At 44.0% G+C, this 26319-nt stretch overlaps 1 long non-coding RNA gene across 2 annotated transcripts in view; it reads left to right on the forward strand.

Annotated features, from left to right (window-relative positions):
• LOC146768464 (uncharacterized) overlaps positions 1-26319 on the forward strand; it is a 63389-nt gene continuing 37070 nt past the window's right edge. Inside the window, exon 1 of one of the 2 annotated variants that reach the window (XR_014953050.1) lies at positions 1-26319. This exon is cut by the window's right edge and continues 8166 nt beyond it. This is a non-coding gene — a long non-coding RNA (uncharacterized LOC146768464). The other variant, XR_014953051.1, reaches the window with a different exon arrangement.

Below are 26319 nucleotides of genomic sequence, written 5' to 3' on the forward strand. Positions count from 1 at the left end.
AGAGGCGCGGAGCTGCCCCGGGGGAGCGCCCGCCCCGCGCAGCCCCCGCGGGAGCGCCGGGAGTGCCTCCCTGGGGCCGCGCACAGTGACGGGGAAGTTGTTAAGTGAGCACAATCAAAGCGCCCGGTGCTCCTGGGCTGACTTAACGCCTTCGAGTCCTCCATGCGCGGAGTGTGTAATTAGGTTTATTAATTTATTTTCTTTCCGACTCCAAGAGCTCTGTCTCTTTTTCAATATAGAAGATTATGATTCTTTCTCCCCTGGAAAGGCATTATGAGATCTGGTGGGAATATTTTGCTTTCTATGTTTTGGAGAACACAAAATAATATTTTGCTTTTTCATTAATGCCTAGTTAGTGTGCTAGGTGGGTTTATTTTTCATACTGTTCTAACAGACGCTGGTAAATTCACGCTGTTAAAATAGACTACAGAGATAATTTATGGGATGTAGGAGTAATGTCTTTAATTTTGTCTCATTTATTCCCTTTGTCTGTTGTCTTGTAATTTATAAGCCCAACTGCAACTGCTGTTCTGAGTATCCACTAAATAGCGGCAAATGAAGGAACAATTGTTGTGTTATCAGGGCCCTGGGCACTGCCCACAGGCTGAAAGAATACAATTTCCATCAGATTCTACATCTCTGTGGTTTCACCGACCTGCCCTCTGGGGTAAGAAGAATTGCTCCATCTGGGACTGGGGAGTCAAGCACTGCTTGGGATGGTAGGGCAAGGCAAGCAATTGCAGCAGTGACAGACAGCCAGATCAGGATCTTTTTGTTTTGGATTCTGCTGGTGGCTATGCCCATGGGAGCATTTTTTAAAATGAACCTCCCAAACACCTAGCCCTGACACAGGTTCGCTTTGGTTTGCATCCAGTGTGTTTTCAAACAGTGCACATTTATTTCACATCCCACCAAACTAGATGTACCCTGCATGGCAGGGTTGGATCAAGGCTAGTTGAACAAATGTCCAAAATGTATTGAATGTAAATGTGATGTCTGGGCACTGCATATTTCTCTCTGCAGTTCATGCCTCTATAGCTGCTGTTGGACAAAAGAGGGCCCTGCTTCATAGTTAGAACGTTGTAAAATTCCTTCACTAATTAAAGATGGGCATGTGTGAAAGTTAGAGTATCCTAAAAGGAGGAGCTAAACTGAACATAAAAGTGATTTTTTTATGTTCTCCCATTTTCATTGGCAGTGTCTCAGCACTGTATCTTACTATCTCTGGACCAGTTATACTTCATTAAATTGTTTGGCAGCCCTGTGTGCAAGGCCAAGTTTCTTTTGGAATCTTCTGCAGTGTATGGAAAGATGTGTCTCAGCAATGAGTGCATGAGTGGAAACTCAGTATGGCCCAGGCAGCCACTTGTGTGTTCGTGCACATCCACAAAGATTTGCAGCTCTCCATCACATTTTCTCTTTTTCTTGTTTGCTTCATTTCAGCTCAGTGCTTAATTTTCTGCACCTTGTCTGCTGCTTTAATCTCTTTGATATCTTTGAGTTTCCTTGCTATGGCTGCTTCATGGAATCCATACTGTCTGTTCAATCTGCTGCTTTCTAGGGTAAGAAGCCATTGGTAAGTAATTTTTGTATTGTTATCCACATCCGGTAATGGCTTACTGCACACATAGGTAAGGAACTGGGTGGAAAATCCATAAAGAATTTACAGTGCCTATATATCACTTTGACTAGTGCCTAAATTACAATGATTAAAACTTCTTCACGCATAATCTCTAAGCCTAAACGCAGCCGTGCTTGTACACATACTGAAGTCAACAGGGAAGCCCACACTGTTGAGTACGATACTTCCCTGGATTCACTCCCAGGTTCCAGTAGTTTGCTTGTTCAGATTGCAGAAGTATTTCTTCTTTGTAAATTCTCTTTTGGAGAGAAAGCTCTGCTCTAGGCAAAACACAGCTTTGCTTCTGCAGTGGGCTCATTCCAGCAGCTCCCTTATCTGAGTCCCCACGCAGACTGCAAGGAAGCAGGGTTGAGTCTACATGAGACCTGTCTCACTCAGTTCTACAAGAGCCCTCCAACATTTTCACAGCTGAATTTCACATCCATATGCTCTCAATCTATTGTTGAATTCAGCAACACATCTACAGGTTCCTGACATAAAAATACTGTTCTGATGGGTCTTAATATGGCTTGTGTGGTATTTGGTATGCCTGAAACTTTGATAGCCTCTTTTAAGGCAAAAATATCTGCCATGCTGGAGGGCTCTCTGGGAAGCCAAGGCTGCTTGGCCATATTGATGCATACAGAGGGGACCGCACCTCTTGGCTTGGAGACTGGAGGACATCTATGGAGTAAGTGACTTCCGTTAATCTATGTAGCTGCTCTTATCCAGGGGCCTTTGTAGTGCTCGTTGTGGTTGCTTTAAAATAAAGATAATTTTGAGGATTAGATGTAATTGTTATTTTGTTGTCCCAACAGTATATCATTTTGTTATTCCAACTGCAACCTTACACATATTTTACATCCAGAGATTGAAAAGGTAATATTGATTTGAAATCACAATTCATCCTTACTTAATATGAAGTGCTATGGTCACACTGTTGTTGTTATTAAAAGATATCCAGGATGAGAAAAAAAAGTCTTGATATGTGTTTATTTTTTTTCTTAGCAGTGCTTCAAGACAAGGTTTAGTGTCATATTTGGTAAGCACATTCTGTTTCACAGGCATTCAGCCAGCTGATGGCTATGACACCCTTGAATTATTTAATAGCTTCCATTTCTTTTTTGCAGTAGAGTTTTATGAGAATTGAGATAAACTATGCTCTATTGGCTTGTAAGCACTCTACATCATAGACCTAGTGAACCAGAGTGCTTAAACATGGTGGAATTAGGGACACTGGAAAAATAAACCACTTCCTAGTGAAGTCCATGGAAGTTATTCCATGGAGTTCTGTAGAAATCAATCATGTCCTTAACTGAGGTCCTTACCTGAGAGTCACTTGATGGATCGTGTCCTTCCATGACACCCATAGCTAAGTCCTCCAAGGATATTTGGGTTCAGAATAGTAACATTTCTTTTGTGACCTCTTTGTCCTCCAGTGGAAGCTGCATCCCTGAGTCAGGCAGCAAGTTCTGTAGAGCCAGGAATGCCACCTAAAATAGGATTCATCAAACCTGGCATGCCAGCACTAGATGGTAGTGAATGGGACAGAGAGTTAGGGTCCTGACAGCTGCTGGAGTATGGTGCTTCCTTTCACTTGTGTCACCCACACTCTCCCAAGGTTAAGTGCTTTAATGAGGTTGGATTTGCTCACACACAAGAGGAAACAGTGCCACGTCAATTAATAAAAAGCATTAATATTTAAGATTGCTTCATTGGGGTATGAAAGATCAAGGTTGAAGTCTCTTATCTCACTAAAGGAATTTGAACTGATATCTCCTAGGAGGGTACTGGAAGCCACCAGACTATAAGCTCTTTTTGAGCAAGTCTTGCTTTCTCTGTCCCACTGAAGCTGTTCAGTTTTGTATGGGCTCATTAAATACCCATTCAATCTGTCTGAAAGAAAAGAAAAGAATGACAACATCTCTTAGATCAGATGCAAGAAGGGGATGAGAGTGCTTTGAGGTTCTCTCCAATGAATATTCAGATGTCTCACAATCATGCAGTATCTTCATCAAAAGCCATTCAGACAGACCCACCAGAAAGATCTGAAAGTTTTGGATTTAGGATGTGGTCATCGGAGAGTTTTTTTTCATGTCTGCACTGAAGCGATTGGACCTCTGGGTCTCACATATCCTGCATGACTGATGTAACCCAGATGCTATTAGATATCAGCTCCTCTTGGTTTCAGTTGTATCAGAGCCCTGCCATACTGCTGTCTCTGCTGGGCCAGGCCTCATGAATGCAGAAGAAAGAGTTTGTGACGTGAGTTTGGGGCTTCTGTGGGAAATGTGCTGGCACTACCCAGTGGTTCTGCTTCTGTCTCCAGGGGAAATGTCAGGAATTTTGAGAACAAGAAAATTTATGTACCTCAAAATATTGAGAAATATTGTAGAATGTTGGTGTTTCCGAATCTTGAGTTTCATATTTGACATGAGACACATAATCAGCCTCTGGTGTGAGGAAGGTTTTATCTGCATTTAGCCTATAAATCTTTGATTACATTGTAGAGAGTTTGACATCTATGTGCTTCTACACATATGATCTTTGCTATTCCTTATAGTGTAGCATGGATTACCATATATTCAAGAAATGAAAGACAAACTGCATATAGGGGAGAGACCCACATCAGAGGGAAAATTCTGTTTTTTTCTAAAACTCTTACTGGAAACTTATGCCTCTGTTATCTACTTCCAACACTGTAATTTGTGACTAAATGTGTTCTGTGGCAAAATAAATTGCTGAAATTGCCAAAGCTACAGAGTTTTTAACTGAGGCATCCAAGCTGTATCTCAGAAGCTCTTCCACTGTGAGTTTTTAATTGGTGCATTTCAGCAAATGAAAATGAAGTAATTCATATGTCAGTAGGGGCCTGGATTCATAGGAATTGCTATCAAACCAACTTGAGCAGCAGGAAAAGCTTAATTAAAATGTAGTCCATTTTTGGGTTTTTTTAAACCAGAAAATAGCAACTATATTTCAAACATAAACTTAACAAGGAAGGAGGTACAGCACACACATCCTTCCAGCATGACAACTTGCAACTCTCATCTGTCTCATGCTGAGCTTCTGCCCTGGAAGCTCCTCCTGTGATGTGTCTTTTAGCAGGTCACAGGACTGCTGGCTGCCTTGGTAGCACAGTGTGTCCCTGCAGCTGGGAAGGGGTGGGACTTCTGGTGGGAGAAACTTCTGATGGTTGCTCCTGGTGTGCAGTACCTAAGCAGAAGCCATTAGTAAAGGGAAGGAGTCTTTTCTTTGGCTGTTGCCATACTGCTGATAAAACATGAAAGTATTATTGTGAGGTAAACACATCACTCTTTCCAGCAAATCTGTGATGTGACTGCAGGTAATTCAGAGAAACTGTGGTTGCCCTATCCCTGGAAGGGTTCAGGCCAGACCAGATGGGACTTCAAGCAGCCTGATCTAGTGGAAAGTGTCCCAGCCATGGCATGGGGTTGTAGCTTTAAGGTCTGTTCCAGCACAAAGCATTCTATGATTCTGTGACTGGGCTGTGTGTAAATGGAGTGGAACAGAGGAAACACGAGCAAAGCCTCCCATGGGTGGTGTCTGTGCCAGAATGTGAGGCTGGAGAGGTCAGACCGTGTGACCATACACAAGGTGGCAACACAGCTGGAAATGTGTGGGGTCTGCTCTCCAGCCCAGCTCTGGATGCTTGCTAACTTGACCCAGAAATACTGGGCATGGCTGCTCCCCACAACTGCAGATCCATGGCAAAGTACAGGAGCAATAGCTGAGAACATAATCCACCTTGTCATTCACCCATTAGACTGAGAAACAAGTTAATACTTTTTCTTCCATAGCCAATGGAAAGCAGCAGAGATGCAAAGCCTCAAACCATCTGTGAAGATGATGTTCAGGGCTTTCTGCTGGACTTGTCCCAAATCCAGCAGAGCCGGACCCAGCCCCTGGCTGGTCTCAGTGGCAGAGGCTGCAGTGCTGCAGGGGTAGCAGCTGTGGGGTTGTGCACAGCCACCTGCACAAGGAAGGCCTTGGGCTAACATGGCTCATGGTGTGTGTGTGCAGGGTGGGAAGGGGCTGGAGCACAGCTTGCCCTCCATGCAGGCCTCTCAGAAGCCTCCTGTCACATTGCTTATCTCCCACAGCCCTCACCACAGGTGGATGCACAGAATGAACCTGCATCAGCCCCAGCTGTGTTATGGATGTATGCCTGTGGAAGGAGGATTTGCTGAGCAAAACAAGGAGGGAACAGACAGCTGAAGGATCTGCTCTGGGGCATTAGTGTTGAGGCAGAGCTGGGGGGAGCTCATGGACTTCAGTTTCCATCAGCCTGAGGCAGTTTTGCACGCACCCTCATCAGAGTGAGGCACAGCAAAGCTGGATGTGAGCAGCAAGACACCCTTGAGAGCACCAAGTGTGCTTTAGCAATGAATTTGGACCTCTAATGAAATGAAATGGAAAGATCAATGCTTTCAGGGCTCTGTTCTCCATTTGTGAATAGCAGCTACTCCTGCTTGTTGCACTGAAATGCTGCAGTGATTAATAAAACCATTAGGGTCCTGAGGAGCTCAGAGTGCCTGCTAACAAGGCCCGTGGAGGGAGAGGGAGATTGCTAGGTAGGTGTCATGTTTTTCCAAGGAACAGGAGTATCCAAATTTGAATCAGCCTGCTGATGTCCACAGTGCTTGGGGTGCTTACCTGGGCCTACCTCTGGAAATGATGTACAGGAAATTCCCTGCAGCACACGCACCAAACACCTTCCAGGGAGGAGGTTTTCAGTCAGCTGCAAGCGTCCCTCTCCTGTAAATCAATCATGATGCTGCTGAGTTGTAGGCTGCAGGGGATCAGCCAAGCCCAGGCAGGCTGGAGTGACTCCTGTGGGTTCATTCATGACTGCCTGCTATCACAAACCATTTTCTACCTTACTTAAATGCACATCTTGTGACAACATCCTCGGCTTGTAGACAAATAGCAGGTACAGAGTCTGCTGTGTTAAACAATTGCTGCCCCTTGGTGGAAGGTGCATAAGCATGAGGAAATGCTGCTGTGCTTCTTCTTAAGAAAGCATCAGTATTATCCTTATCTTCCACTAAGCCCTTTCTGATAGTGCCTGTGGGAGGAAAGCAAGGAGCAGATGGTTGTTCTTTCAGTCCTGTGAACTAGTTAGATGAAAACCATATTCCTAGTAGAATCTACTGTCAAGGAAGCTTCTGGCCTGCTGGATGGCAGTGCTGGATTGGATTTATAAAGTGGTCTCTGGATAATAATGTGTGTGATAGTAATAATGACTTTCATACTTGTTAGGACTGACAGCCCTATGTGTTTGTCTTTCCCGGAGACAGATGTTCTCCCGCCTGGTTATGTGGGTTGATTCCAACTGGGGAAAGAGGACAGCATGAGCAACGTTCTGTTCATTGTTATTTCATTCTTTTTTATTATTATTTTCCCTCCTTTCCTCCCTCTTTCCTTCCCTGGGCTGTCTTTTGGGCAGGAGCCTGACAGATCTTATCAGCTGCTGCAGGGAAGCCCCTTGGCCATCTGAGTTCATCTTTCTCTGCCATCTCTCAGAGCACAGGAGGCGGCTCGGGCAGGGTTCTGAATTCATCTCAGCTCAGCAGCACTTCAAGCAGTTTGATGATGCTTTCCATCCTCACATGTGGTACCAGCTGAAGACTGGGCTTGATGCTCATGCTTACAGGCAGTGCTTCATCTCAGACAGCCTCTGTATAAGTTAAAGTTGTCAGCTCGACACCAAATCCCTTTTCTTGGCTTTTTCTATGTAACATGGTGTTCTCTTGCTCTGATTCAAGTGTTATGTGGTTCCACATGAAGGAGATAACAGCATGAGCAAAGCTGTGGGTAAAGATAAATCATCTGTAGGAGAAGATAGAAATGTTGTTTTTTGGAAGGCAGCAAGGCCACAATGCCAAGGGACCAAAACACTTACTGTAGCAAATGTCTGCAACAATCAGCTTCAATCTCTACTGCCTTAAATTCAAAGTGATTTCAATGCAAAGCCATTTTTCAGTGTACTTTTTTATCCAAATGAGCTGTATTAAAAACATTCCTCTATGGAAGACTCAGATTCTCATTTTTCACCTGACAAGTCCCTCGTTTGTTGCCATAAATTAAATCCAACTCATGGTTAACTTGAGGGGAAAATTCCAAATTACTTCAAGGGAAGAAAAATTGTGTGCATTGTGCTCTTTCAGGGATACACTAATTCAATGGTCTAATTCTACTGGGTGTCCTCTCTTTTTAACATTTACAATCTACTGATCCTAAGAGTAATCACAAAGAAGACTGTTATTTTGCTGCTATAGAATAGATCAAGCAAAACAATTCCTACAGTCTATGCCACTTCCTTGTTCAAAGTAACAGCAAAATACACATGAAGGTCATGTCTTTGGGATAGATTAATGAACTGGATCTTGGTTACAACAGAAAAAATGACAAATTAGTCTGATTTTGGGTCCTCTAAAGAAGTGCCTTCATGACTGTGCCACACAGAATAATTTTGTGTATTGATGAAACTTAGCAAGACTCACCAATCTAGTGAATATGAGTTTTTTTGTTGGATTTTGTTGTTTTTGTTGTTGTTGTTGTTGTTGTTTGATTTGGTTTGGGGTCTTTGGTTTGGTTTTGGTTTTGATTTGCCTTTTTTTTTTTTTTTCATTTCACTTTTCATCCTTGAGAAACTAAACAATTTGTGGCCTGAGTCACAGTCTCTGTTGCACTTTCTTTTATAAGTGCAGATAGGAAACATTGCCAGTTCTAGGTTTCCAGTACAGACTAATTAAAGCCATATAACAGCCAGATCTCAAGCATGTCCTTCCACGGCAGACTGTGTCCTGGGCTGTATTAATAAGTGTACCCAGAAGGTCCAGCAAAGTGGTCTTTCCCCTCTGTTCAACACTTATGAAATTGCATCTGGAGTGCTGCTTCAGTTCTGGGCGCCCAGCAGAAGGACAATGACAGAGCCAACAGACAAAAGGTGAAATCTGGAAAATTCCATTTTAAGTATTTGGTGGTTTTAGGTTTTAGTTTGTTTGTTTAATTTGTTTTGGTGTTACTTTTTTACCAAGGAAGTGGTCAAATATTTTGCCCAGAGACACTGCTTAGTCTTCATCTATGAAAGTGTTAGACTCATCTGGATCCATCCCAGAACAACCTGATCTAAGCAGACCTTGTTTGCAAAGGGTTGAATTAGATGACCTCTGCAGGTCTCTTTCAGGGCAAATTATGATTCTATGATTCTCACAGGTCACAATAAATCTGCTTATTAATAATTCCTACTGGATCCAGTGAGTATAATTTACAGCTTCTTTCAATTCCATCCCAGAGTCTGATTCAGTAAGAACTAGATAAAATCTTCTGCTCAGTTTGAAACTCTGTGAAGAGAAAAGAAATCCTTGAGGTTCTCCTTGTCTAAATATTTAAGTTCTGAATTTCCTGGACCTCAAAGGCAGAAACACTCTTCTGCTAGGAGATGTCTCTTTCTGTGGATGCCTGAGAATATAATTTTCCTTATCCTTGCAGATACACTGGGTCACCTGACCAAATGACCCCAAACTGCTCCCCTGATTCTCCCCCAGCTGTTTGGGTGTTGTAGAGCTGTGTGTGCACCCTATCCATGGTGAACAGGTGCCCAGGGGACCTTGTCACTGCCCATGGGGCTGACAGGCTGCAGCAGTCAGGGGTTCATACAGTCACAGGTTTCAATTCTTGCCCATCAGAAATTTTGGCATATTGGTACTAATGGATTTAAATCCGAAATCCGAGCTCAACACAGTACTGAAGTGTCTGCAGTGCCAGGTCTTACGAAAGACAGGCATTACAAATCCCAAATAAATGCATGCTTTAAGGCACGAGGTTGCTTCCATTCTTCACTGATCTGAAGAGGCTTGTGGGAAGGTGCTACTCCTGCAGGCAGGGCCGTGGGAGCTTGGCTCTCTAGGCTGTGGTCTCCTTGGTACTGCTGTGTTCAGTGCTTGTGATGGACAGCTGGGTGGCATCTGGGGTGAAGCCACTGAGAGCTCTGCATGTCTGGGCTCCTCTGGCTTGAAGCTGGCCTTATTCACTCCACAAAAGAGGCTTTGAAAAGTTGATTGCTTAGGTTTTAACTTTTCCAAAAAGGTTTCTCTGTTAAAAGCTTCTAGTTAGAAATACCAAACCCTGTTGTTGCTAAGATTAAGGTATTTGTTTCTTAGAAATGGTTTATAAGCAGAGACCAGCACATGGATTATTGCTCCTTCTTTAGCCAAGTGGAGCGAAGGTGCTTCAAGTAAATTTGGCTTCCAGAAGGATCAGTTTTGCATGTGATTTTGAGAATAGTTTTGGGGAAGGAAGGGTCAGACTTAATTTTTCATGTTTTTAACTCATATGGAAAAAAAAAAAAAAAAAAAGAAAAGCAGTACTTACCAATAACATATTGGGGAGATAGGCTGTTTTAAACGGAGACAGCAAAGCCGGCTACTGTGTTTCGGTAAAAATTTAGTTTTATTTTTGAATACTAATGAAAAAATGGAATGCCATCAAATGTATGGGTTTTGCTTTTCTGGAAGAGGATTTTTTTCCTCGCTTTTTTCTGTGGTTCACCACTGCCTCCCTCTCCAAGGCTAATGTCATAAGCAAAATAAAATCTGACTAATTAACAAGACCTCAGGAAGATTGTAAATAACTGTCAGGAAACAAGAATGTTTTTTGCTGTTGCTAAAAATGACCTTAACTGTGACCTGGAAAAATTGTGCTTGTAGTTTGTGAATGAAGGCAGTAACCATGCTGTGGTATTGCTGGCCTTATTATGAAATGCACATCACAGATTGTGTCTAATTGCACACGGTGGTTTTATGGTATCTCTAGCTACTGATCCAAGACTCAGATGTCAGATATCAGCACTCTTGCTATAGTTAAATGCTGTTGCCATGTAATAGGTTCTATTTATCTCTCTTCCAGCTTCCAAATTGCTGTGTCTTGGGTCAGTGGCCTAAGTTCAATTTTTGTAAATTCCTGACTGAAGTTATTAGCTCTCCTCTTTAAAAACCAGGATGAATTAATGTTGCATTATGCCCCATTCAGGGAAGTATGGCCCCAGCTTTTATCATTGCCACTGGGCTTGCATCTGCTAGGTTTCAGCAGAAGGAGATTGGTGGAATTCCTTCAGGAGGGTGTATCCATCCCTTTGCTTACATAAAGGGGAAGTTTTCTGCTGATTTTCACAGATCTTGCTGGATTGCTTTATCCCTTTGGAGGCCTGGAAGAAGATAGACATGATATGGAGAACAGATGCATCCTCATTTTTCCCAGGCTCAAATGCACATGAGCTTGAGATGTACTTACAAGAAAAATGTACAATAAAAAATGGATATTCGTGTTCCTAAAGTTTAAGAGTACAATGCTGATGCCTCAGAGAGCATCACCGCTACTTTACCATCTTTATTCCTCTTGGTCAGTCCTCCTTGTGCCTACCAGATTCCAAACATCATGATCTACTTCTGTATTGCCCTGTGGTGCCCATGCCTGGATGGAGCCTTCTGCAATGTCCTGTCTTTCACCCTCCCCTTCAACTTCATACCAATAGCAACGGTTCTTTCCACCAGTGCCACCAGAATAAGATACTGCTGAGAGGGATTGTGTGGGTCCTGTTCTGTACCTGTTTTTCAGACAATCAACACTGCATAGAGCCACTTTCAGTGTTTGGCATATATGGTGTCAGCTGCCAGGAAAAGGAATAAAGTGCTGGGCTCCTTGCTGCACTTCATTTTCATGCAGCCCTGTACTTCTTCCCATTTCCAGTTTCATAACAGTTTTTGCAGAGTGCTTTGTTCTTCCCCTATGCACTTGGAACTGGCAGTAAAATGTGGATTGTTCTCAATGTTTAGCATCAAGTCCTACATGTGGGAAGTGATTTATCAACAAGATTACAGGCTGGAGTACTGTGAAAATTGGACTCCAAGGTGCCATAATTCTTTGGAAAATGCCAGCCACGGTAGGTTTTACCTCCCAGCGGCTGTCTATTATTGATAGCCTTATTCTAATATTATGTTTATGTGGTAAGCAGTGACCAGATTCACAGCTTTATACTTATACAGATGCAGCTAATTCAAGTTTTGATCTTCATACTCATCTCTGTTCTTTCATGTCAGTCCCCTCCCTCTGCCCTCACAGTCTTTTTTCTCTATTTTTTATTTTATTTTATGCAAGAAAGCTGATATCTCTTCCCAAAAAACAAACAACAAAAAAAATCTTCTCATGTAAAGTAGTGCCATAAGAAGTCATAATCACTAAGATATTCTTCTGGAAACATGGAAATGTCAATGCCTAAAACATTCTGATGTGACAGATGAGATAGACAGGGCTAGTTGTAAAGTACTATGGAATCTTTTTGTCATTGATAGCTCATGCTGCTGCTCAATGGTAGAGGGAAAAGAATTGTAATTCTCCTGGGATATTTTTTAATTACCAGACCTATGGCAAGGGAAAGGAATAATTAGCACAAATGCCCACTTTAAGATATCCAGCCATTGGTGTTTTTTTCATGGGAGTGCTACAGGCTGTGTTACAAGATGTTCTCAGTGGGGTGATGTGGCTGCTCTTGAGCTGACAACAAGGAATGAAGTGGTATTTCAGTCTGTCTCTGCCAGCATTGCCTTCTCTTATCTTCTTGGCTCCACACCAGAGCTTGCTGGCCCATAAACATCGGTGATGCTCTTAGCTGCTAGACAGGCAGCCCACTGAACCTGGGGACCCTAAACTCCTCTGGGCAACATCAAAGGTCTCAGAGACAAAGTTAGTGGGAGGAACAAAGAAACTGAGAAATTGGACGTGTGTCTCCCATGACCCCCGTGAAACTTTGAGAAGTGCCAGACTAAATTGCTCTTTACATTTTTTTGCTTTATATCCTGTTTTATCTGCCTGTCATGACATTGTCTCTTTCCCTGAGAAACTGAAGAACAGCAGGCACTGAAAAAAATCAAAGTGGTTGAACTGCTTGGAGGCTGCAGCCAGTAGTCCCACTAAAGCTGGAGGTATGGAGACTTCTAAGACAGGCTGTTATCTAGGAGCTGCAATAAAATACCTGTGAAGTGATCAAGTGTAAAGTTTACCCATAACTGCCAGCCTGTTTTAGAATGGAATTCTTTGATATTGAGATAAGTTTCACAGACTACCCATAAATATTTTGGAACCGGCAAGTTTAGGAGGCAGCTGTGATACAAATAAAAGAAATTTTGAGGGTCATGAAGCAAGCAAAATTAGCAGAATTCCTATTGACTTTGCCAGGAACAATTTTGGTCCTTGAGTTATTTCACTGATAAATTCTCAACAAGGGTCTAGGATTTTTTTTCTTCATTCTAAGATTTTATTAATGTCCAACTAGGATGCTGTTTAATCTTCAAACAAATACCAGCACACAGAACACATCAATTGTTTGTATTCTGAGCTCTGTGTTGCACTTATTCATGGACAGGGAAATTACAATGAGAATAATCATTGTCAGAATACTAATGTGATGTAAACTAGTGTAGAGATATTTATTCAATAGAATGCAATTACCAGCAATACTCTACTTTCTGAACAGTGTGACTGTAATCCAATTTAGGCTGTTTAACCCCTGGTGATTTGTTTCCGTTTGTATTGTGATAGGCTGAAAACAGGCAGGATTGCTGGGGGCAGCAAAAGGGAGAGTAAGGGGAAATAGGACCCCATGTAATCTTAGATCTTAATGACTTTACTAAATCTACATAACCACAGGGCTGTTCTTCATGGTTGTGCTGCTAATTGAATTTTAAAATAAGGGTAGATCCTACACTTACTTTCTCCCAACATAATTTCATTTTCTGACAAATGCTTAGTCACCAATTTAAAAATCCTTTAGGACTTCAACTTGAAGTTACATTAGGACCTTGGATTTTATATAAGACAGGATTCTCAGGTACGTGGTGGAGGCAAGTGATTAAGAAGATAATCAAGGTGACTTTCATGACCAACTTCTCTTGCAGAAGTGTTCTCGACTGCAGGAGCTAGGCAGGATCCCATGGGCAAAGGGCAGTTTCTCTCCTTCAAAGAGAGGGGCATCACGGGAAGGACACAGCATGGGGACCTTGCTGCAGGCAATTTCTGAAGACTAAAAACCTTCAGCTAGATACTGGTACACTCATTAGCACAGAGGAGTCCCCCTGAAACTAGCACAGTTTCTGTGCTTCAGAAACTAGCACAGGATATCTTATCAGCACAGACAGAAGTCTTGGGAACTGATCTTTAAATAAAAGAAGTGACTAAGTGGTCTTGTTTTAGGTGCAGAGGGAGATTTTGTAGACACACAGAAATAGGTGGGGAAGACCTCTGTCCATCTGGCACCGAGTTTGCTAATGGTGATGGCAGTTTCTCCAAGACAGGCAGCATTCAAGCAGAAACTGGGTGCTGGATGGGAACCTGAGTAAGATTTCCAGCTTTAGGGCTTTTGCACTTCCATTCAGGTTTTTGTGTCATTTAAGCACCTGCCTTGGGCAAAAGATGCCAGCTGGGGCTTGCCCACTTATGCTGCTGGTTAATCTTGCAATATAAGAGGGAAGCACAAATGAGCAGGAAAGAATTGCACAGTCAGGACAGAGAGGTCCTAACTCCCAGGGATTATGCATATGGGAGGTTTGCAAAATGAGTCCCCAGCAGCCTTTCAGCTGTAAAAGCAGTGACTGAGAAACACACAGTGCAGCTACTTATTATTTTAAGTCCCAGTCAATCTCTTTATTTTTTTACTTAATTTTTAATATAATTTGTCTTGTGAGTTTTTATGGGGCATCCTCCCCAGTCATTTACTGAGAGTGCTGTGGGGATTCCTGACAACACAACTTTTTGTTGTCACCACATCAGTGAGCTAAGGAAGAAGGCAGTTGTGTTTCTCACAACAGTTCTTACCTGGGCCCAGTTGGATTTGAACTGCCATGCAATGGGAGCTTTGTACATCTGTAACAGAAGAAACACCTGCAGAGCAGACTGTCAGGTGACAAATTCCCTCTCTCTGGACTAGCTCTCATCTAAGCTGAATACTCTTTGCCAGTGTTCACAGCCCATGTTACTTTCACTGGTGTAAAATAAGGGGAATTAGAGCCTTTCTTTCCTTTTCCAGTGTCATTCCCTCTAAGCAGTCTGCTCATCTTGAACAAATTGCAGCACATGACTGCTGTGAAAATCCAGACCCTCTTTGCCACTTCTCATATCACCAAATTTTGAAAGGGCAGTGTTTTACAGTGAAGTTGAATGTTGGTTTCTATTCAATACAGATGAACTATTAAATGAATTGTAGTTCCATCATAATTCCTACAGACTGATTACATTGATTTCAGTTGATGAAGATTCTATGCACAGATTTTAAATTAATGTTTTTGGCTTTGAAGGTACCATACTGTTTTACCTGGGAGAAAAGACTGGCCTCTACCTGGATACAACCTCTTTTCAGCTGCTTGTAGAGAGTGATAAGGTCTCCCCTGAGCCTCCTTTTCTCCAGACTAAACATCCCCAGATCCCTCAGCCACTTCTCATCAGACTTGTGCTCCAGACCCTTCAGCAGTTCCCAAGTTGCCTTTCTCTGGGGGCTCCAGAACCTCAACATCTTTCTTGAAGTGAGGGCCCAAAACTGGACACAGCACTAGAACCTCACTAGTGCCAAGCACAGAGGGACAATCACTGCCCTGGTCCTGCTGGCCACACTATTGCTGATACAAGCCAGGATACCATTGGCTTTCTTGGCCACTTGGACATCATCATCATCTGCTGCCTTATGTTCAGCTGGTTCACCAATGCCCCAGGTCCTTTTCTGCTGGGCAGCTTTCCAGCCACTCTTCCCCAAGCCTGTAGTGCTGCAGGGGGTTGTTGTGATCCAAGTACAGGACTCAGCACTTGGCCTTGTTGGCCAAGTTGGGCTATTGATCCCGCCATCTTTTTTGAGTGGGAAACCTTAATTTCTAGGTGACCATCCTCAGGAACTTCTGTGGTTTCTATCACATCAATAACCCTGTGTCTTTGCTGACACATGGATCTCCATCTGAGACAGCAGACTGAGGGCCCTTGCTAGCACACTGTTCCTCAAACACTGGCACAATGCCAGGTTTATCTCTAGTGATTCTGCTTTTATCTCTTTCTGCCTTCAACTCTAGCTTAAAGCTCTTTCAGTGAGCCCTGCTATTTCCTGCACAGTTCCTTTTCCCTGTTTGAGACAAGCATACCCAATATTGCCAGCAGGCCTGGTGCCATGTAGACCAGCTCATGAACAGAAAATCCAAAATTCTGTCAGTGACAGCAGGTTCAGAGTCAGGTATTGGGCTGCTATTCTTCCTATGTCTTTCCCCATCATTCCCTGCAACTGGAGGGATGGATGAGAACACTACTTGTACATCAAATGTTCAACTGCAACCTTAATGTAATTTGCAGTGATGAATTCCTATTTTTAGAAATAAGCATGGAGACCAAAATTTTTATTTGAGGGGATACTAGGACCCGTATTTGGCACCCAGTCAGATCTCACAGTTTCACAGTCCAAGTAAATTTTACACCTGAGAAAGCCAAGTGTTCTGCAGAGGCTTAAATGGGAATGTGTGATAAAGAGCTTTTAGAGAAAGAGTTCAGTAGGCAGAAGAGAAAAGAAAAAGAAACACATTATTAATGTTTCAGATTGTCCATGTAGAAGCAAAATAAGGTGGGAGATGAAGTTTCTGTGTACTGATCATCGTTGTCAAGGTTTGAGAAGTCCTGGTGTGTCCAGGCCATATGAGGGAGCTCTCTCCACCTGCATCCAATATTTTTGTTCCAGGACAGTTCCTCCTCATGTTTTCAGTGTAGTGCTACAGAAACAGCTGCAGGGGAAGCGTTTGTCACTCATTTGGTGACAGGATTGAACATGGAAGGATCCCATATTTTTGCACCGAAAGGCTTAAAGAAATACCCCTCACCTCCTCCTCCTCCAGAAAAAGTAGCAACTGAGGAAAGTTGAGGAGGGACATAAAGATGACGAACTACTGAGAATTTTTGCACATTTATGCCTTGACACTCACCTATTTGCTGGAGTTGTGGCCATGAGTTTTGGATCTTTGCTGCTTTAGGACTGGTGCATTTGTCATCAACCTTCCCTCTAAGGCTTCATTCATAAATCACTTTTGGAGTATGAATAAGCCATGGGGATGCTTTAATAAATGGTTCCTCACATAAAGTTTTATTCCCCAATAATGATTAGCTTATTAGTAAATCCCTGATGGCATTACTAAGGAGGTCATTATCATTATCCCTGTTTTATATCTGCAGAAACTGAACCAGAGAAAGGAAAAGTCATCACTAAGTAAGATTTGTGGATACAAACTCCTGAGTCAAAGTACATGCTTTCTTCACAGGTCACAGGACTAACAGGTGCTTGAAATAAATGGTTAATGAACTAGTTAATCAAATCATTACATCAGAATGCTATAGGACAGTGATATCTTCTTAGAATATATTTAAAAGCATAAAGAATTACTTGCATTTCTGATTGGTTGTCAACATTTAGCAGCCCAAACTCTTCATAGAGGCCAACTTAAAATACACATAACTATAGAGTTCATCTTTAGGAACCTGCATAGGTTGTGTGCTGTCAGAAGTTGTGCTGTCATCCCCCAATTTGTTAAAAAGAGACTGGCTTGCCATTTACTACATTTTTTACTCAGAGGCATCCTTTTTATTCATCTTATTCCTGATCATTTTGAAAATAGTTCTAGTGCACTTGATTGTTTTAACAGTGCATTACTGGCCACAGAAAAATCTACTGCTATCTTAATATAAAGAACATCAAAATGCAAAGTAGAGTTAAAACAATGAAGGCTGCTGCAATGATTGCATCATACAAGGCAGTCTTCAAGTTCAGTGAAAGATTTGCATGCCTTTTTCTGTCAGCAACCAGAGAGGATTTCAAATATATAAGGATTCCTCTTGAAATAGAAACCTGCCATGCCCAGCTATACATGAGTGGCCTAAATACTCATTAAGGTGGAGAGAGAAGTTTAGTCAGAGAGTGCTTCATGTCTGCATTGTCTAGAATGATAGAATCATAGAATTTTGAAGGTTGGAACAGGCCTCTAAGATCATTGGTACTACAGTTAGCCTAGCACTGCTCTGTTTACCACTAAACCATGTCCCCATGTGCCACAGCACACATTTTTTAATGTTTCCAGGGATGGTAATTCCAGCACATCCTTAGGCAACTTGTTCCAGTGCTTTTCCACCCTTTGCATGGAGAAATTTTTCCTTATATCCAATCTAAACCTCCCCTGGTAAAACTTGAGGCCATTTCCTCTTGTCCTATCATTTGTTACCTGGGAAACTGACCCACATCCTGCACCTCCTGTCAGGGAGTTGTAGAGATCAATAAGGTCCCTGGGAGCCTCCTTTTCTCCAGGCTTAGGTGCACCCCCAGCTCCCCCAGCTGCTTGTCAGAGGACTTGTGCTCCAGACCCTTCATGAGCTCCATTGCTCTTCTTTGGGCATGATGATGCTGAGATTGCAGCTCCTCCAAGCAGGTTCAGGCTCTGGGAATTTACAGAAAACTTAAAATTCAGTGCAGTAAAATTAGTGTAAATTTTGTACATTCCTGAGCAATTTCTCAGTTCCTTTTGTAATGAATTGTGGGCAAAGTAGATCCTTGTGATATGTACCATGTGATTTACCTCTAATGTGCTGAGCATTGGGTTCTCCAAGCCCATCAAGAACCAAATCAAAAAATAAGTTTGAGAGACTGTAATCTGAGCTAATTGGTCTTGCTACTCAGAGTCTGAAACCACTCTTAAACTAAGTTCATATATTTGGAGACTCTTAGGATAATTCTGACACCATTTCACTTACTGACATTGTGGTGAAAGCACCCAGTCAGAAGGAGGGATTTGATGGTTTGGAATCCTTTTCCACCTGAGGAGGTTTGACTCTGTCACTTCTGAACTCCATGAAAAAGCCTTGAGCATCAGGATATAACAGAGACTAACAGGGCAGTGGGATGAGCAAAGGTGCCCTCTACATTTCACCAAGTCACAGGATAGCCAGGGATTCATTGCTGCAATAGAAAGACCAATTCAAAGTGGGCAACCTCCATTGCAGCTTGTGCTGAACTCCTCTCTGATTCCTGGATCTCTGCTTGCTGCTCTGAGATTTTTTTTTTTCCTGCTTACTGTTTTTAATCCTTCAATCCAGGCTGTCTAATGAGGAATGTGTAAAGAGCTGTGGGAACAGTGTAGGTTCTTCAGGCTGTCCCTTGCCAGCTGAATATGCAGAAAGCTCACACACCATCCATGTTGCTCAGGGGAGCTGGTTAAGGTAGGATTGTGTGTATGAAATGGGCATAGTTAATGCCTGTGAAGTAGTTTAAAACATCTAAGGGCAACTCAGACTCAAAACCTCCTGCTCCAGTGTGCTGCAGAAACCTGAAAGACCCTCTGGGGGAATTATTATCCCCCTTGGTCCAAAGACTGCCTGTAAATTGGTCCCTTCAGTGGAGTTTTTGCATGTGCAGATAGCTGGCCGCTTCCTGCAACACTGAACAAAGAAGTGCAAGGCAAATTCCAGTGCTTGGAGTGTGACATGAAGAGTTTGACGTGCTGCTGAGGAAGCCACACATCCCTATAATGACTTAAAATTCCATGCCTGGCAACCAGGTGCAGGGGGTTAATTAGGCTCATAAGCTGGGAGAGCAGGGAGACCTTTGGGAGAAGTTTGTAGACAAGCAGCAAAGCATATGACCTCATTTGAATTTTCCTATTCTATTTCCTGCAGAGATCTCAAGAGCATCCTCCGATACTGTCTGAAACTGTTTAGGTTTCACATTTGCAAACACAAGGAATCTCCATTAGATTCTAAAGCTGCTGCACATGTTTTAAAAGATCAAACTGATGATTATGAAAAGCAAATAGATCCCTCCACCTCCTTTTGTTTGTTTAGACTAATGAGTCTCTTGACTCTTGAGGCAAACAATCTGCCATTCTTCCTTTAGAGCTCTTGTGGTGATCGAGGTTGGAGCTGAAATGGGTGAGACTGGATCTGCTGGACATAAGGCTGTGCTTATGTGAGGCTTTATATTCTCCAAAAAAGGCTTCAATAGGAGTCTGAGCTGCGTCTCTGTAATCTGCAGCTCCTTTGGTTGCAGTGGGCTTTTGTACAAGTGTTTGGTTTTTCTCTCCTGTTCATAAGTTAGTGTACTGTTCTTGTCATCCCCCACCAGGTCATAGCTGTGGTGTCAGTACAGCACATTGCAGTCCTGAAGTCTTTTGGCTGGAATAGGAGAGACTTCCCCAGACTAAAAGGCAGCTAGTCTGTGCCTATGCGAAAGTCTTTGCTGGAGAGAGAAAAGATAAAAATAGGAAGGGGCCATAACTTGAAAGCCAGCAACAATCTAGCACCAAACCTTTCTCAGTCCTTTCTCCAGTTGATGCAAACCCACTGCTATTCATGGGGGTCTTTCCACTGGCCTTAACAACCGCTGGTTTCACATCAACTGCAGCTCTGGGAGAGCTAGGGAGAGGGAAGGGGGGTTACCCATCACTGTCCAGTTGCAGCATGTCACTGGAGAAGTGTAAGGGGAATCTCATTTGAGTGTGAGGATCCCTCCTGTCCCATATGCACGTTTTGCTTCTGCACATTAAAGCAGTCCTTGCTATCAAAGGGAGATGATCCCTGGTGTCAAGACAGGAACAAATAATAACCTTTACATCCATCTAGGCAGAAATCATGCTTGGAATAACTTGCTGTGAGGGTTGCAGTCAGTTTCACCATTACTGTGGTACCCATTCCTTGTGACAATGGCATCAGGAAATTCACCTTCAGCCTGTTGGGCACCCCGTGATCCCGGGCAGCCCCTTGGCCATGGGCTGCGTGCAGAGCACAGCCGTCACGCTCCCCGCGCGGCCGCCTGTTTCCATTATACTGTGAGTGAAACCAAACCTGGGGGATTTCTTCCCAGCACTCCAGACACACAACCGCACCGCAGAATACAAATGCGGCAGCCGGGCTGACGCAGGCGTGAGGAGTTCCGCCCTCAACCCCAGGGAGCAGCAACAGGCAGGCAAACCTTGGAGGGCAGGAGAGCTCATTAACTCGGTGCTTTAAATAATAGCAGTGCTGAGGGTGCTGGTGACAGTGTCCCTGTGGTGCGCATCTGTGACTGTGTGGTTTGACGACAGGCGGGGAACAGCACTTGCTTCTCCGCTCCTCAGGCAGCTGCCCTGTACAATAGCATCAAGGAGGGCATAGGAAAGAGGTTATTTATTTTTTTCTTCTCCTTGGAGATTTTGGACTGATTAAAAAGCTACTTTTGCTAGGAAAGCAACAAGGAAAGAAACCCCAGCCATACGCAGCAGGTATAAAAGAATGTTTGATTCTTCCGACAAGTACTATAAGATTTAATATCTTTGCTGCTCAACCCAATATTGTATCACAGGCATCACTGGTGTTGTGCTTCCCAGCATGCCCTAGCATTCCTTCAAGCAAACATTCGCAGTAGCAGAAAGTCCAAGAAAAGGCTTACTCCCTTGAGGATCAAGAAGAAAGCAACAGTGAAGAAAGGTATAGTAGCTATTAATATTAATGTTAAAAAAAGAGTGGGGAGAGAGGACACGGGAGCAGCAAAAAAGCTACTATTTATGGCTTTGATGTGTTCATTTTCACAGGACCAATAGCAACATGGAGAATACAGAAAGCAGATAAAGAGGAAAATGAGGAGGTGGAGGTGAGCAGGAGGCAGCTCAGAAAATTGAACAAGCTGTGGGGAGATTTTCCCGTCTCGATACTTGCACACAGCAAAGGGAGTGACTGCCATCTGCATCTCCTCCAAAAAAAAGGAAGGGAAAAAGGAGCAGAGTTGAGACTGAAAAGGAAATCCACCTTCATGCCTCTCATTTTGGCTGTGGTATGGCTGATCTACACTGAATGCCTGCTGTGGGAGGGGAGAGAAAGCTGAGAGGTATTGTTGTGTCTAAGGAGGCACAACATTAAGGCAGCATGTGAATCCTCATGCAGGGCTCTGTCCTACTGACACAGTGGGAACAGAAGGGAAGAAACTATTTTAGTCTTGTTGACGCTGCTGAAGAGTAAAAATGGAAGTAATTAGAGGCCTATTCTAGTCTCACTTAAATCTCCAAGTCTTCAGGCCAGAGTTATTTTTGTTACATTGCTTTAATGGTATTACATTGATGGTTAGACTGGGTTGGATTTTTTTCCCTACTCTGAATTTAGGAACTGAGCCAACACTTTTCTGTGGCAGTGCACTCACTTCACTGAAATTTTGCCTGTGGAAGATTGTTCAGGTCCAAGGAGGAATTTTTCTAAATCCCAAGCAGCCCCACCTGTGCTTGGACAGCTGGGTTACTGCCTTATGTTGTAGAAAGAGAAGGTTTGAATCCCAGCATTAGCTAGTTTGAAGCTAGACTGGAAATAAGAATGACTCCTTATTCTTAAGAATATCCTTAAGAATATAAGGACCTTATATTCTGCACCTGAGGAAATGTGCTTGATAAATAATAACCCTCAAGTCTTACTGTCTCCTATTTTCTCCCTGAGAAAAAACCCCAAAACTTCACTGCTTAGGAGCAAGTACAAAATACAGATCAAGAGTGGGATGGGTTTATTTGTAACAGCACTACTGCTGCCCCATCTTGTCCTCAGTAAAGTTTGCAGTGGCTGTAAACAGTGACTGGAATGGCCTTGTCCAGCTGCCATGTTCATCCTCAATTAAACTCATCTCATCCCAGCATCACTTTTAATCTTTCTGCTCCCAGGTTCCCTGGTGCAGCCACTGCAGGCTGCACCTGTGACTGTGTCTCCTTAGCTGGCACCTGTCCCATGTGGGATTAACCCACATTTGCATCCTCATGTGGCCTCCTGACCGTGCAGGGTGTCAACAGGAAGAGATTGGTCTCTTCTCAGAATAGATATGTGCAGCTTACCCAGATCTCACAGGTCACTGCAGGCAAGGCAGTGTAAAGAGCACAGAACTTGATACTTGTTTTTAAAAAAAATTAAAAATCAATGTTCCTGCCCTCACATGGCTGTTTCAGAACTACCAGTTCGTATAAGCAGAGATACGAAGTCCTCTGCTTGCAGAGTGAAGGAGACCCTCAAGCCAGTGTGCATGAGGTCTAAGCAGTCACAGAAAGCAAAGCATGGCAGGAGCTCACCATGGGAAAGTCCTTCACCACCCTTGTAAGTGGGGCTGAGTGTCACATCCCAGATACTGATAGCCTGCCCAAAACCTCTCAGTCCTTTGCTCCAGAGTAGCCCCTGAGGATCATTTCCCTGCAGACCAACTGCCCCAAGGAGGAAAAGGATGCATTTAACCAGCCCCAGTGAGAGGTACTGACTTTGTTCCTGTGCTCACTGAAAATGCCTGTGCTAGGTGGGCCACAGTACAGGTACCACAGGCTCATTTAGCAATGGGGGAAAAGCCTCTCCCTGTCTTCTCAGAAAAGCAATAAAGGACTGAACCTTTGGACCAGTCAAAGGCTCAGGTCAACAGAAAAGAGCACAGCAAGATGCCATAAGGGGAAGGATAATTTTCTGGTGTGTAGGGAGAGAAATTAGGTCAGACACTTTGAAACCTAGTCTACATGTTTTCACCTCCAAGTGGTATTAACTGGTCATACTCATTTGGAGAGACTGACTGAATGCTATAGGTGTATTTTAGACCTTATACCATTCTTGTTACTACACCCTGAATTTTCTACAATTCTTGTTTCAGTTCCTGAAAGCTGTTTTTTCAGCTATACACAGGAAAACTGCTGAACTCCTCTGGCTCTGAGCAAAAGAAGAGAATTATAGACAATGTGTCTTATAGTCAATTCACCCCTTTATTCATCTCGGCAAGGGAGTGGATTATGTTACATCTCAATGTCCCTGCTGAGCCCATTTTTTACAGTCATACAATCCCTTTAACCTCTCCAGGGATACCAGCCACCATCATGTAGGCTCATCAGACTTGATTTCTTGTGGTTGCCACTCTGTGTGCCTCACACTTCCACAGGTGTATTAGAAATAAATGACCTTGTTATTTTCCCATAGCCTACCAACCTGTCATGGTTTGATGCTGTCCCAACACCAGGCACCCACGAGAGTCACCCACTCACCCTCCCCTGCTGGGAAGCAGAGAGGGAAAAAAAAAATAATGAGGGGTCCATGAGTTGAGATAAGGACTAAGAGGGAGAAAACACTTCAAGGTCAAAACAGGCTCAACTTAAAGCTGCAAACTGAAATTTATTACTAACAGAACTAGAGGAGGATAATTAGAACTAAAATAAGCCCTTAAAACACCTTTCTCCCCCCAACCCCTCCCTCCTTTCCACTGACAGCACAGGGAGAAAAGGCATGGGGGTTTTGGTCAGTTCATGACTGAGATCTTCTGCTGCCCCAGGAGAGGAGTCCTTCCCCTGTGAGACCATGGGGTCCCTCCCATGGGAGACAGTTCTCTGTGAATTCCTTCAGCATGGCTCCAAATCTCATGAGCAGCAGTTCTCCCAAAACTGCTGCAATGTGAGTCCTTCCCACGGCACACAGTCCTTCCAGAGCTGCTGCAACGTGGGTCACTCTTCCACAGGGTGCAGTTCTTCAAGGACAGGCTGCTCCAGCCTCTGAGACTCCTCTGAGTCTCCCACTGGATCACAGCCCCCTCCAGGCACCCACCTGCTCCAGCATGGGCACCTCCCCCATGGGCTGCAGGTGGATCTCTGCATTCCTGATCCATGGGCTGCAGGGGCACAGCAGCTTCACCATGGTTTCACCATGGCCTGCAGAGCAATCCCAGCTCTGGCGCCTGGAGCACCTCCTGCCCTCCTTCTCCACTGACTGTGGTGTCACCATGTTGTTTCCCTCACATGTTCTCACCTCCTCCTCTTCTCTGACTAGAAACAGAACTATGTGACTTTGTTTTTATTTTCTTCTTAAATATGTCATCACAGAGGCATTGCCAGCCTCTCTCATTGGCTCAGTTTTGGCCAGCAGCATGTCCATCTTCAGAGCTATCAGGGCTGGTGGACATGGTGGAAGCTTCCAGCAGCTTCTCACAGGAGCCATCTTTGTGGAGCCCCTGCTACCTAAAACCAGGCCGTGCAAAACCAGCACACAACCCTATTTAATTCATCATCACAGGCACTTGCCCAGCTGTTGTGGTTTGACATGGGAAAAGAATTTTCTCGGAAGAGGTCAATCCAGTCAGGGGTCAGGTTTGGATACTGACACTTGGGGTGACCAATTGAAGGTGGACACGCCTCTGAGAACACAGAGGGGTTAAAAGCAGAATTCCCAGGAGAACTCGCTCTCTTTGATTCCGGTCATCGGAGAGTGCAGACCTCCCCTGCCCAGCCACGAGCTGGGTGGCAGAGGGGAAGCCATGTGAGGTAGGACAGGGGGTGAAGGGTCTGGAACTGAGCTGGGCCAGTTCCTGCGGAAGGGTGGAGAACGTCTGAGATGTCTTTGTTCCCCCCCCTCCCCCCCCCCCAACCTAGAGGAAAAGGGACAGAGAGCCTGCAGACATCTGGAAGTTTGCTGGCAGAGGAGAAGGAGGGGGGCGGGGGGAAGATGCCCAGCATGGGAGATGGGAGACGGAGTCCTGAGGAGTCCTGGGCCGAGATCTCAGCCGTCCGGGGAGTCCGGGACTTTTACCCTTTCCTGGGAATGAAGGCTTTGTGAAATATTACTCCTCCTCAATTTGAAGGAAAGAGAGACAGCCTGGGACCTCATATGTTAGGGAAAGAAGATTGGGGGGAGATGATGGAGTGGCTTTTGGCTGGACTCTTCTTGTTAGCCATAGACTGAACCAACTTCTCCAAGAGAGACTGCATTTTAAGGGGATGCAATGAGCCAAGAGACTCCTTCTGCAACTACCAGTTCAGGAATGAACAGAGGTCAGCGGAGGAGGGTGTGAGGATGCCCTCCGTCTTCAGAGAAGAAGAGAAGGCGATCTCTGTTCTTGGACCCTCGGCCCCAGGGGAAAATCTGGGAGACTGTAGCCCCAAAATGAGACACTGGACTGTTGTTCCTCTTGGTCCTTGGCAAAGCATCCTTAAAGGGGCCCTATGAGCAGTCTCTGTCCATGCATGGTGGTGAGAGCACTGTGACAGGGAGAGCAGAGTGTCACACTGGCTGGTGTGTCTGGGTGGTGCCATGTGTGACATGGAAACACAAGAGGTGGCAGCTGTGTTTCCTGGGGGTCTATGGTGCAAGGGAGACTTCTCTCTCCCCTGATGGACTCAGTATTGATTATGTGGAAGGGTGAAGACTTGAGGTGCAAATGTGTCTCGCTGTGGTTTGCTGGAGTTGGGTGGTGGGAGGAGGAATGTTTTGAAAGGTTTTAATTTTGAATTTGGGGTGGTTTTTTTTCTTTTCTTTTTTCTTTATAGTAGTAGTGGTAGCTTAATAAAGTTTTTTTTTCCTTTGTTATTAAACTTAGGCCTGCTTTGCTCTGTTCTCGATCACATTTCACAGCATTCAATTGATAGGTTGAATTTTCATGGGGGTGCTGGCATTGTGCCAGTGTCAAACCATGACACCAGCAAACAGTGCCACCAAGTTCCATGGCTGCCCATGTTCAAGCTCTCATTTCTGCTGTGTGTTTGAGATCAGAGGAGTGGCCCAGAATGGTGAGCCTGTCTCTGGATGTGGGAGCTTTGCCAGGCCAGGGATATCTTCAGACTCCCAGAGTTCACAGAACAGTGAATGGAGCTGCTTGA

Source organism: Lonchura striata, chromosome 2, assembly GCF_050655825.1.
Source record: "Lonchura striata isolate lonStrDom1 chromosome 2, ASM5065582v1, whole genome shotgun sequence".
Lineage (NCBI taxonomy): Eukaryota > Metazoa > Chordata > Aves > Passeriformes > Estrildidae > Lonchura > Lonchura striata.